Here is an 11,531-nt window from a genome sequence, read left to right on the forward strand (position 1 = left end):
ATGGTCATACGACCCTGTTTCAGCTCTAGAAATTCTTTTCACTTTTGATTAAGGAATCATTGACTTATATACTTCTTTTTGAACTCTATCTGAAAGAATTCTCATGCGATCTATCCCTCTCGGTACTACAAAAATTAATGTGCTCCACCACTAGTATGCGGCATCTTTCAAAAGAGGCAACAAACTTAACACATTCTGTTGGCGTAAAAGACAACTCATCAAAGACTCTGATCGTATTGTCTAGCCAAAAATTTTCCCTCTCAAGGTCATCATCAATAGTAGCCCTAAACTTTCGGCCCCATATTTGCAAATTTTATCTACAGGCGGCTTACTCATGCGTACAGGTTCCAAAACTTGAGGAGCTACGGGAACCGATTGGGGAAAAGGTGGGGTTAGAGGTTGCTGAGTAGTCGGATTAGTTCGGACAAACTTAGTGAACCACTCATTCATCATTTGGAAGAAGGCTTCCTTAGCCTTTCCTTCACGACTCTTAGATACGGGTCTCAATTCAGACGACACTACTTTGCGAAAAGAGGACAGCGTGTTACTTTCTACATTATCGGAGTCTCATCGGTTGGAATTCATTACTATAAGAAAACATGATTTAAATTGTTAGTAGATGTCACACTATCACAGGTCATAAAATGGCAGGTATAGCTAGACTCACATACACTACGTTGTCAGAGAATTGACTAAATCATAGCTCTAATACCGAATAAATGTAATACCCCTAACTCGTATCTGACGCTAGAACAGGGATATGGAATATTACCAGACTTACAGATCAAAAAAATAAACATTTCATGTTCATTTCTCATTCAAATCAAACACCATTCATACTCAATCATATAGTTCCTAACACGAGCCCTCGAGGCCCAAAATAAATATTAAAATTGGTTTGGGACTTAACCGAGTACTCAAGGAATTTTTAGGAAAACATTGAAATTTTTCAAAGTGCAGGGGACACACATCCATGTGGCCAGGCCGTGTGTCTCACAAGGCCAAGAGACAAGCCCGTGTCTTAGGCCGTGTGGGCATTCGAAATAGGGACACACAACCATGTCCCATCCCGTGTCTATACTCGTGTAACCCACTGACTTGGGTCACACGGCCAGACCACACGCCCATCTGCCAGACTGTGTACCCTTCGAAATGGCTTCACACACCCGTGTGCCAGGTCATGTAAAAACTGGAGGGTATACTAACTTGTGCCACACAGCCAAGCCATACACCTGTGTGCTAGGCCGTGTGATGCTACTAACTTGTTTCCTATAGAAGTTACAGCGGAACGCCCGTGTCTCTGCCTGTGTGGACAAAAATAGACTATTTTCCAAGCCATATTTCTTACCCAAATTGGTACTAATCTAAACACAACAATTTTCATCTAACCATGACATCAATAGGAATTCAAAACCAACCAATATCAAGCTTATAACATATTATAACATCACACACAACCATGATACTAATAGGCACCTCAATTGGCCAATTTAAAAACATGCCAATTATGTCTACAAAATTTATCTAAATGGTCAAACACATATGCATCTTTGTACCTAAAACTTAACATATATACAACTTATCAATCTCATCTACTTGGTACTCAAAATACAAATTCACAACCAAGGCATTCACATGGCAACCATACACCACATATAATAAGGTTATTTACATATTTATAAGACAAAAGATATATCTACAATACAAGCCAATTCAAATGGCTAAAACACAACAAAACATATAGGCTATCATTAGCCAAAATGACCTATACATGCCATTTAACCAAAATATATAGTCAAAAGTACCAAAATAGCGTTTGATAGTGTGATGAAATCCCTGACAACTTCTAATCCGAACAAGCTTTCGAAACACTATAAAACACGAAAAAATAAATAGAGTAAGCAATTAAGCTTAGTAAGTTCGTATAACATAGAATTTAACTTACCATTTAACCACAATTCAGGTAAATAACTTAAAGCATAACACAATCAATTTGGCCAAAGCCTAGCACATGATCATTAACCAAGTTAGCCCTGTAATTCATAAAAAAAACTGACAGTTATGTATGAGTTCAACAACTATTTAAATTTCATATACATGTAACATTTATACCATGTATCCATATATCTTATATTTATAAACCATTTCATGTAATTCACGTAAATACTATACTAGTTCGTATCGAACTCATATAAACTCATAACAGAATTGTGCCTATTGAACCACTTAGAATATCGTTAGATATGCGGGTAGTGCACACGAGGTGTACTGAGCTGTAATCCGTCAATTATTGTACATGTATGCTGATACGAGCTATAAACGGTAAGCTCCTCCGAGCTGAATAATGGTAAGCTCATACGAGCTGAGTATCAGTAAGCTCATAAGAGTTGGAATCGGTAACCCTAATGACATGTCATTTGTATCCTACGAATTCCTAAGGCTTAAATGGGGCTCAGTACTATTCGTACGTCGTCGGTTATACACTCGATAATTATACATAGTCATTACACAATCCATATACATATATTTCAATTAAATCATACAAATACACAATTTAATTACACGAACTTACCTCAAACTCTTACGGAGAAAAATAATCGTTTAATCCAAAACTTTGTCCTTTCTTTGATTTAAATCCGTACATTGCTTTTCTTGATATGCAAGGGATTTGCTTAGACAAAATTTTCAAGCTTCCGTGGCTATTCTTTGATGTAAAAATTGGTTGGAGAAGAGAATGAAAGATGATAGCTTTAATTTTTTTATTATTTTATCTTTAATTGCCTTTTTGCCAAATTAGCCTTACCTAACTTTAAAAAATAACAAAAGTTGCCAAGCCATGCACATCCAGTATCACCTTTAATGGTCTAATTACCATATAAGGACCTCCCCTTTAAAGTTCTATAGCTTTTTAATACCTTTAGCTAATAGAACACAACTTCTGCACTTTACGCAATTTAGTCCTTTTCATCAAAGTGAGCATACAAACGGTAAAATTTCTGAACGAAAATTTTATACAATAATAATATTATGCTGTAAATCACAAAATAATATTAAGATATATTTTTTGACCTCAGATTTGTGGTCCCAAAACCACTATTCCGGTTTCACTGAAAACGGGTTGTTACAGATAGAATACATAAAAATTTTATCACAGAAAGGTTATGTCGAATCACGACTTCTTAAAACTTGGGTAGCAAGGATGCATTACTAGATGTCACTCATTTCGTGTAACATTAGAAATGTTTTAGTATTACTACTAACGTTACAATAGCCTATAGGGTCACACCCTATGGTTGAAGCGTACAGAATCCAAACACAGTTTGTATTGTATTTAGTCGTCACATGAATTAAATTAATTATTGAATTAATTTATTTCTATAGTTAAATATTGAACACATTACTTGTTGTACCCAAATAGAGAGCATAGTTAAAATAAATATATGAATTTGATTCATATAAAAATATTAACTGAATATAGCTTACCGAAATTATTAAACTAAATAATTATAATAATAATTTTGGTCAAAGATTAAAACATGAAAATTAATATTCTCTTGGAAAGGATATGATAGTTAAATACTTTCTATATGTTTCTTTAAAAGGATAATTTCATTTTTTATGTGATATTAAATAAAAGGAATTGAATCCCTAATTTTGTGATGTGTTACCAAGGAAAAAAATATTGAAAAGGGTTTAGTCAGCCAATTTTTTCAACTCTCTTTGAGAGGTTTAAGGAGAGTTTGTTGTTTGTTTCAATTCTCTTTGAGAGGTTTAAGGAGAGTTTGTTGTTTGTTCTTTGATTGGGTGGACTACGTAGAGGCCAAAACGGTTTTATTGCAGCTTCGGATCGACATTGTTCAAGGGGATCAAATAGAAAAAAGGTATATCTTCAACCCAATTTGTTCCTTGTACTTTGATCCATGATTGATGATGATCTCTGTAACACCCCAAACCTGGCCCAGACGTTATGACCGAATCTTATTTTTAAAATATCACGATAACCGAGCAAAGTTTCAACAACGTAAATGTTTTCAAAGGAAATAAATATTTTAAATGGATTTAAACTTAATTTGTTGTTCGTGGACAAGCAATATGCTTTAAGTGTGGCACTGGACGTGTGCATGTCTAGGATTGGATCCATGAAGAGCTTGGTACTTAAGCAGTCCAATAGACTCACCTCCTTTTTTCTGGCTTCCTACCTGGTGCACAGCTTCCATTCACTTTAATCTATAACGAAAATATTCTTTTCAAAGATTTTTAATTAAAACATGAGTTTTACAATAACGCTCCAATGAGTTTTACATCAAGAAGGGTTTTCAATGAAAACATGGTTTTCGAAAAACACTTCAATGTGACACGCCGAATTCGACCGTAACGTCTGGGCTGGGTTTGGGGTGTTACATTTAGTGGTATCAGAGCCCAGGTTGCAACAACTCGGCTGTGGATCGGGTCCAAAAATTTTTCGAAAACTTAGGCCTAAGAAGGGTATTTTTGGATATGGTTTTTGAAAAGTTCATTTTAAAGATGTTTTGCGGAGTATATATGTTAAAATGGTACAAGTTTTTCTGTTTTAAACAAGAGTTTCAAAATAAGGGTGCTTTCAAATCAAAATTTTTAAATTTCTACCCTCTATAAGCAAAAATATGGCTTTATGAGTTTTAAATGAATTGGAGAAAGAAGTGGCGCACTGAATCCCCGGCACCAAGTCTGTAAGTATACTCTCTTTACGTTATGTGATATTGATATGATGCTATGAATAGAACTGAGACCCTACTATGATACTCTAGATAGGATAGAGCTGTAAAACCCTAGAATACTGAGACTATAGCTAGGCTTTGATTCTATAAAAAAAAACTTTAAAATACTCTCTCTGCATAAGACATATGAATAAATAGTAAAAAATTTTGAGATCTTTGTAGTTATTTGATATGTGTACTGGTAATGTAGAGCATTGATATGGATTCTGCGGGTAAGCAAAGTCTGCCAACTTCGGGTAGCGGTAACTCGGAGCTTGGTACTGAGGCACTGGCCGAGTTAATAAGGAAAGTAGTAGAGGAAGTATTGGATACCAAAATTAAGGAAATTAGGGAAACGCTTCAAATAGGGTGCTTGGAGTGTAAGAAAAGGAAGGATCCTAGTTCTTAGAGAACAGAGCCTCGTTCTGTGAAACATGTTAAGGCACGACCAAACTTTCCAGCCTGCAAGAACTGCAACGGACGTCATCCGAGTGAATGCCATAGAAAGACAGGAGCATGTCTTAGATGTGGGTTCAAGGAGCATCGAGCTCGGGATTGCCAAGTTTATTTTATTTAAATATGTGTTACGAGTTGTATGCGTGCTTGGTAAACGTTTCTTTATTTCGGTAATTAGATGTTCTGGGTCGTATTAAAATTATTTAGATCAGAGTGCGCAGCGGTAGCATAGTAGCATAGTGGTTTGACTTGAGTAATACAGTTAGTTGATAGTTGGAAATTTCGAGGACGAAATTTTTTAAGGGGGATAGAGTTGTAACGCCCCAACAATTGGGCCTAGAAGAGTTGGGTTTTGAGTCTGGGATTTGGATAGAAGAAATCCTGAATATTGAGAAGTTTTAAATACTACTAGTGTTTAAAAAATACATATATATTGATAAAATATTTCTGTTATTATTACTGATATTTTTATGAAAATTATAATTATTAGATACAAATATATTTATAAAATTATTGTTGTTAATTTAGTGTTTAAATTAAATTATTATTAGAAAATTTTACTGTATCTATTTTTATTGATTTATGGAAATTATAATTATTATTATTAGGAAAAAATATATATATATTTTGTATTTGAAATTTTCATTGTTATGGTTATTATTATTTAAAAATATAGAGGATATTATTATTAATGTGGTGTTTAAATTTAGTTTTTAAATAAATTTAGAAGTATTTAAAGTGTGGGAAAAATCTTGGTTCGATCCAAGACTTTAGCAAAGAAATTAGTTTTTTTCTTTTTAGGGGAACTGGGCAATAAGGCTTTAATAATAAAGTAGGCTAAATTAGGCAAAAAGGGAAGCTTGGTCCAGCAGCAGTGGCGCTAGGAGGTTGTAGGAGTGCCTGGGTTCAAGGTACGGTGCGCGCATAAGTAGGAACTAAGGGGGGAACGTTGACTGAAAGAATCGGTGGTAAGTCTTTCCAACTTAGTCTATCTTTCGTATTTTAGAAAAAAAGCCGAAACCCTTAAAGGTTAGGGAGGCTGTCGATTTGGGTTTATAGCCCTAAGGGTTGTGATAATTTCTTTATTTTAATAATAGTGTGATCTAGAGGCTGTTGATCAAGGGCTTGGACAAGTGGAACAACTGGATCTAAACCTAGTCGCTAACTTCAGCAAAGGTAGGATCGCTAGTGCCTAAGGTGTTATTGGCCGAATATGGTGAGTTAATATGTAGTTCGTTTTTGATAGTTAGATTAACGTGGTAGTAATACAATTGTAGGTAGTTCGTGCATGGATCCCGTCAACGAATCGTCATAAAATAGGTGTGTAAACGACACCCACTCATAGACTAGATCGGCAAAAGCCGAAAAGCTAAAAAGCCGGCATTTGTGAACTTACGAGCGTGCGAGCGCTTGTGAGGTGGTTTGGTTGTTAATTTTGGTAATCGCAAGCAGTATGATTGCAGAGTGCGCAATTTCGTGCACTTCGGTATATTTGGGCTTAATGGGCTGTAAACGAGTTAGTGGGCCAACGGGCCCAATTTTGATAAAAACGCTCGGTAAGTGCTTCTGTTAATGTGTTAATGGTTAGAATATGTATGTAAACTCTAGAATAGTAAATTTTATTAAACTACCCTTAAGTATGAAAATTACTATTTTACCCCTAGGTGCAAAATGACCGTTATACCCCTAGGGTTAATTTTGACTGAAATGCATGATATTCTGATTCTGTTTGTTATATGCCATGACATGTATATCTGTTGCATGGGGTTGGGTTTTGTTATGGAGGAAGAACCCGTTCTGATTGCTGTGCCACATATTCTAATATAAGCAGCTTTGCTGCGGATTATAGTTAGTGCCACAACCGTTGCTAACACTGTAAGTGTAGGGATGGCGTGGGTGATTTATTCCCCACAAGAAGTGTAGGGATGGACGGAGGCAAGTGCAGGGTTGGATGGGGTTATCATGCATTAATCATATGAGGCTATTTTGTTATGGGCCAACTGTGCTGATATGGGCAAGGCCCAATATATCTCGACTTGTATAGGGCTACGGCCCAGATTGATACTGATATGGGCTAGGCCCAGTATACTCTGTTACTGTAAAGGGCTATGGCCCAGATTAATATTGATATGGGCTAAGGCTCAATTAACACTAAATTCTGAATAGGGCTTAGGCCCAGTAAAGCTTGAACTGATTTGGGCTCTGGTTGGGATACTTTACACACTGAGTTTTCCAAACTCACCCCACATTTTTCCCATCTTTGCAGGTGAGCCTTAGATTGATGGACTTGGAGCTGAGTGGGATTCAGAGTGGCCACGAAGATTAAGTTTTGTTTTCTTTAAAATAAGTTTCGCATTTATTATTTTGATTATTTTTATTCTGGTTAAAGTTGTAATAAGGCTGCTCTTTTTATTATTTTTAATATTTTGGTTATTAAATTGGTTAGCTCTAGGGCGCGTTTTATAAAAGTTACTTATTTTTAAAATATCACGATAACCGAGCAAAGCTTCCGCAATGTAAATGTTTTCAAAGGAAATAAATATTTTAAATAGACTTAAACTTAATTTGTTGTTCGTGGACATGTAATAAGCTTAAACTGTGGCAATGGATGTGTGCATGTCTAAGATTGGATCATGGAAGAGCTAGGTACTTAAGCAGTCTAATTGACTCACCTTCTCTTTTCTTGAATCCTACCTGGTGCGTAGTATCCATTCACTTTAAGCCACGACAAAGAAGGTTTGATTTTTTTGATACTTAACTGTTTTTTTTAAAATAACATGTTTCTGCCACTACAAAGGTTTACAAGTTTTCAAAGTTTCCCATAAGATTTTACAAGGTTGTTAACAATGCTTTGATTATTACAATGAATCACGTTTTGGAAAAAAAAAGGCTAAGGTTTTATTCAAGTTTAAACGGTAAAAGTTTCTAAACATCAAGAAGGGTTTTCAATGAAAACATGGTTTTCGAAAAACACTTCAATGTGACACGCCGGATTCGGTCGTAACGTCTGGGCCGGGTTTGGGGTGTTACAATCTCTGAAATTTTTGTTCAATTGCGGCATGGGATGTATCGGCATTCCAGCATCTGTATAGTACTATGTGATCTTGTTTTGACATTTTCCTTGTTAAGGTAGTACAAGATTGTTACGCCTTGGTGGTCACTCAATGGTTACTCAGAAGACCAAAAGTGGGCGGCCTACTAGTTGGCTTAGGTGAGTTCCACGGGTGACTACTCATGCTTGCTTTGATCGAGGGAGGGGGCACATTGAAGGGCATTAGATATTGGGCCATTCGCGGGAACCTGTGTGGGCTATTACCAAGCCATTTCTCGTTTTTCCACTTGTCATTGTTAGGGAAGAGGTATACCAATACTATGTTTTCATTGTACTAGCATTAATGTTATTCATGTATTGCTTCTAATGCTTAAAGACTTGGGAGTTGCTTGTAACACCCTCTAACCCTTATACCCGGAATAGGATTAGAGGGCATTATCGGTCTGTACAGTTCAATTATAGTCATTTATTAAAATAAATGTTTCTAACCCTCCAAATTAAAACTTCAACCAAAACAATTTGCCAACATTCAAATAATCCAAATACACTTAAATATACTCAAATCTTACCAATCTAAAATATTTTATAACCTATCCAATGAATCTTTTTAAGTATATCACTTGCTTTATCAATTATTTCAACTTCATACTATATACCATTGCCAACCATAATTTACTTATTTCATCAATACTTTCACAACCTAGATGACTCTCATAAGACTCCTAGGTACATGCCATTACCAATACTCAACATACTTTACCTCATCGAATTCGGGATCGGTCTGGGATGCTGATTCAATGGTCTAGCCTTAACTTAACCTGTGTATGGAAACAAACCGTACGCTGAGTATACACTCAGTGGTATTTCTATAATCTGAACACTTAAACAATTATAAAACATATTAATTTATATATATTGAACTATTCAAACTCAATGAGTATTCAAACATTCACTTTCCAACCAATGTTTTGGTCTACTTTAAATTCAAAATCATTTATTATTTTCAATAGCAATTAATCAATCAGTAATATTCATTAACAATCAGTCAATCAGAACAATTATTTATTCAGTAACAGTCAGTTATTCGATAACAATCAATTATTCAATAATAATCAGTTATTCAGTATCAATCAATTGATTGGTTATCCAGTAACAGTCAATTATTCAGTAAAAATCAGATATACAGTAACAATTAAATTATCTAGTAACAGTCGATCTTTCCAGTTCCTTTATTTACCCCTATTAACATGACTCGGACCTAGACGGATACACGGATCCAACCAACACATCAGTACCGCACATAGTGCCTTATCGGCCGAAGCCAGAACAATAACAGTGACAGTAGCAGTATGGTATACAGAGTACCTCATCAGAACAAATCCAGAACGGTAACAGTAACAGTACGGTACACAGAGTACCTCATCGGAACAAATCCGAAACAGTAACAGCAACAATAGTCGGCACATAAGTGTCTGATTAGTAAGCCGGCAAAACCCGTACTCTTCCATATCCTATGGCATGCCAACTATATCTGACTAGCCTGACTAGTTAATAGGGTATTTAATTTACTTTTCAGTTTTCAATTAATTCATATTTTAATTAATTAACTATTTATTTTCAATTCAATATAATTTCATTAACTTTTCACTAATAAATATTCAATTTCACAATAACCACATTTTTCTATCAATTTCATCACACTTCCAACTACATATATTTTCCAATATAAAAAATATTTATTATTCAATTTCCACATCAATATTCATTCAATTCAAACATTCACAGATATTCATAAATCAATTCAATATAATCAATATTCAATCCAATTCAAATAATCATCTCAAAAGACCTACTACTATATATATATATATTAAATAATAAATCCAACAATTTAAGTATTAAGTTCGAATTATAGAAGTACAAACCGTAATTTCCGAGCTAACTCCCGTTGTCTGTCTTTTTCCTTGCTTAGCCGAGATTTCCCGAGACAACATTAGCTACGGGAATTAAAATAATTATACCATTAATTTTCAGCACTCATTATAACAAATAATTGAATTTCTATTCTTTACACCTTATTTTCAATTAGGTCCTAACTAATTCATTCACTTTACTAACTTAATTCATACTCTATTTCTATTCAAGTTCCATCCAAACTCAAATTTAACTACTAAAATTTCAGCTTATTTCACTAGTTTCGAAATTTCCTCAAATTAGCCCTTCAACATAAAACTTATGAATTACTTCATTTCTAACTTGAATTTCTATCAATTTAACCCTTATTTCATCATTTTACTCAACATGAACATTATCTAGAAATCTAATAACTTTCAAAATATAACTTAATTTCATCAAAATCTTGTTCCAAAGCTTCTAAAATATTAAAATTAAGTAAAAAAGGCGAAATTGACTTACCTATTAAACTTCCAAACTTTAAAATCTCTATTTCTCCTTTTTCCTTTCTTTTCTTCTTTCTTTCTTTCTTTCCTTCCCCTACTTTTCGTTCCACATGCCGTTTCTTTCTCTTTTTTTCCTTTATTTCATTTGTTTTGTTTATATATATATATATATAATAACATTAATAAATATCTATTTAATAATCAATTATTTCTTTTACATTTGTATACATATATATTAATACACTTGTATCAATTTATTTCTATACACTTATCTTTAGTTAATTTATTTATTTATTTAATAAATATCTTTTATAAATAATAAATATCCATTAATACTTAAATACAAGTATTACAAGTATATGCATTTTTAATACATTTGTATCCAATCATTACCATACATTTGTCTTACTTTTATTTATTTATCATATAATATCAATTTAATAATAATAAATACATTAATACTTACTTAAATAATAAGTAAATACATACATGTATTACAAATGTATGTACATTATTTATCACACATGTATTTTATTTTTATCACACACTTGGCACTCACTTTGGCTTATTTGCTTATTTAATCCCCTAAATTTTCTTTATTCTATAATTAAACTTTCACACTTCATTCAATTTCATCCTTTTAACCATTTATCCTTAATTAAGCTAAATTCACTTCATTAAACTTTAATTAACCACTCACTTAACTTCATAAATATTTTTAATAAATATTTACGAATCCATTTTTTAGAATTGAAGATCCAAAAATACATTTTTCCTATAACCGTAAAGTTCGGGTCATTACATTGCTAGTTGCTCTATATGGAGTAAGCAAAATAATTATGAGGAAAATTCTTTGTGACCAAAATTGGAGACCCTATTGGAAGTTTT

This window comes from Gossypium hirsutum, chromosome A04 (assembly GCF_007990345.1).
Source record: "Gossypium hirsutum isolate 1008001.06 chromosome A04, Gossypium_hirsutum_v2.1, whole genome shotgun sequence".
Taxonomy (NCBI): Eukaryota; Viridiplantae; Streptophyta; class Magnoliopsida; order Malvales; family Malvaceae; genus Gossypium; species Gossypium hirsutum.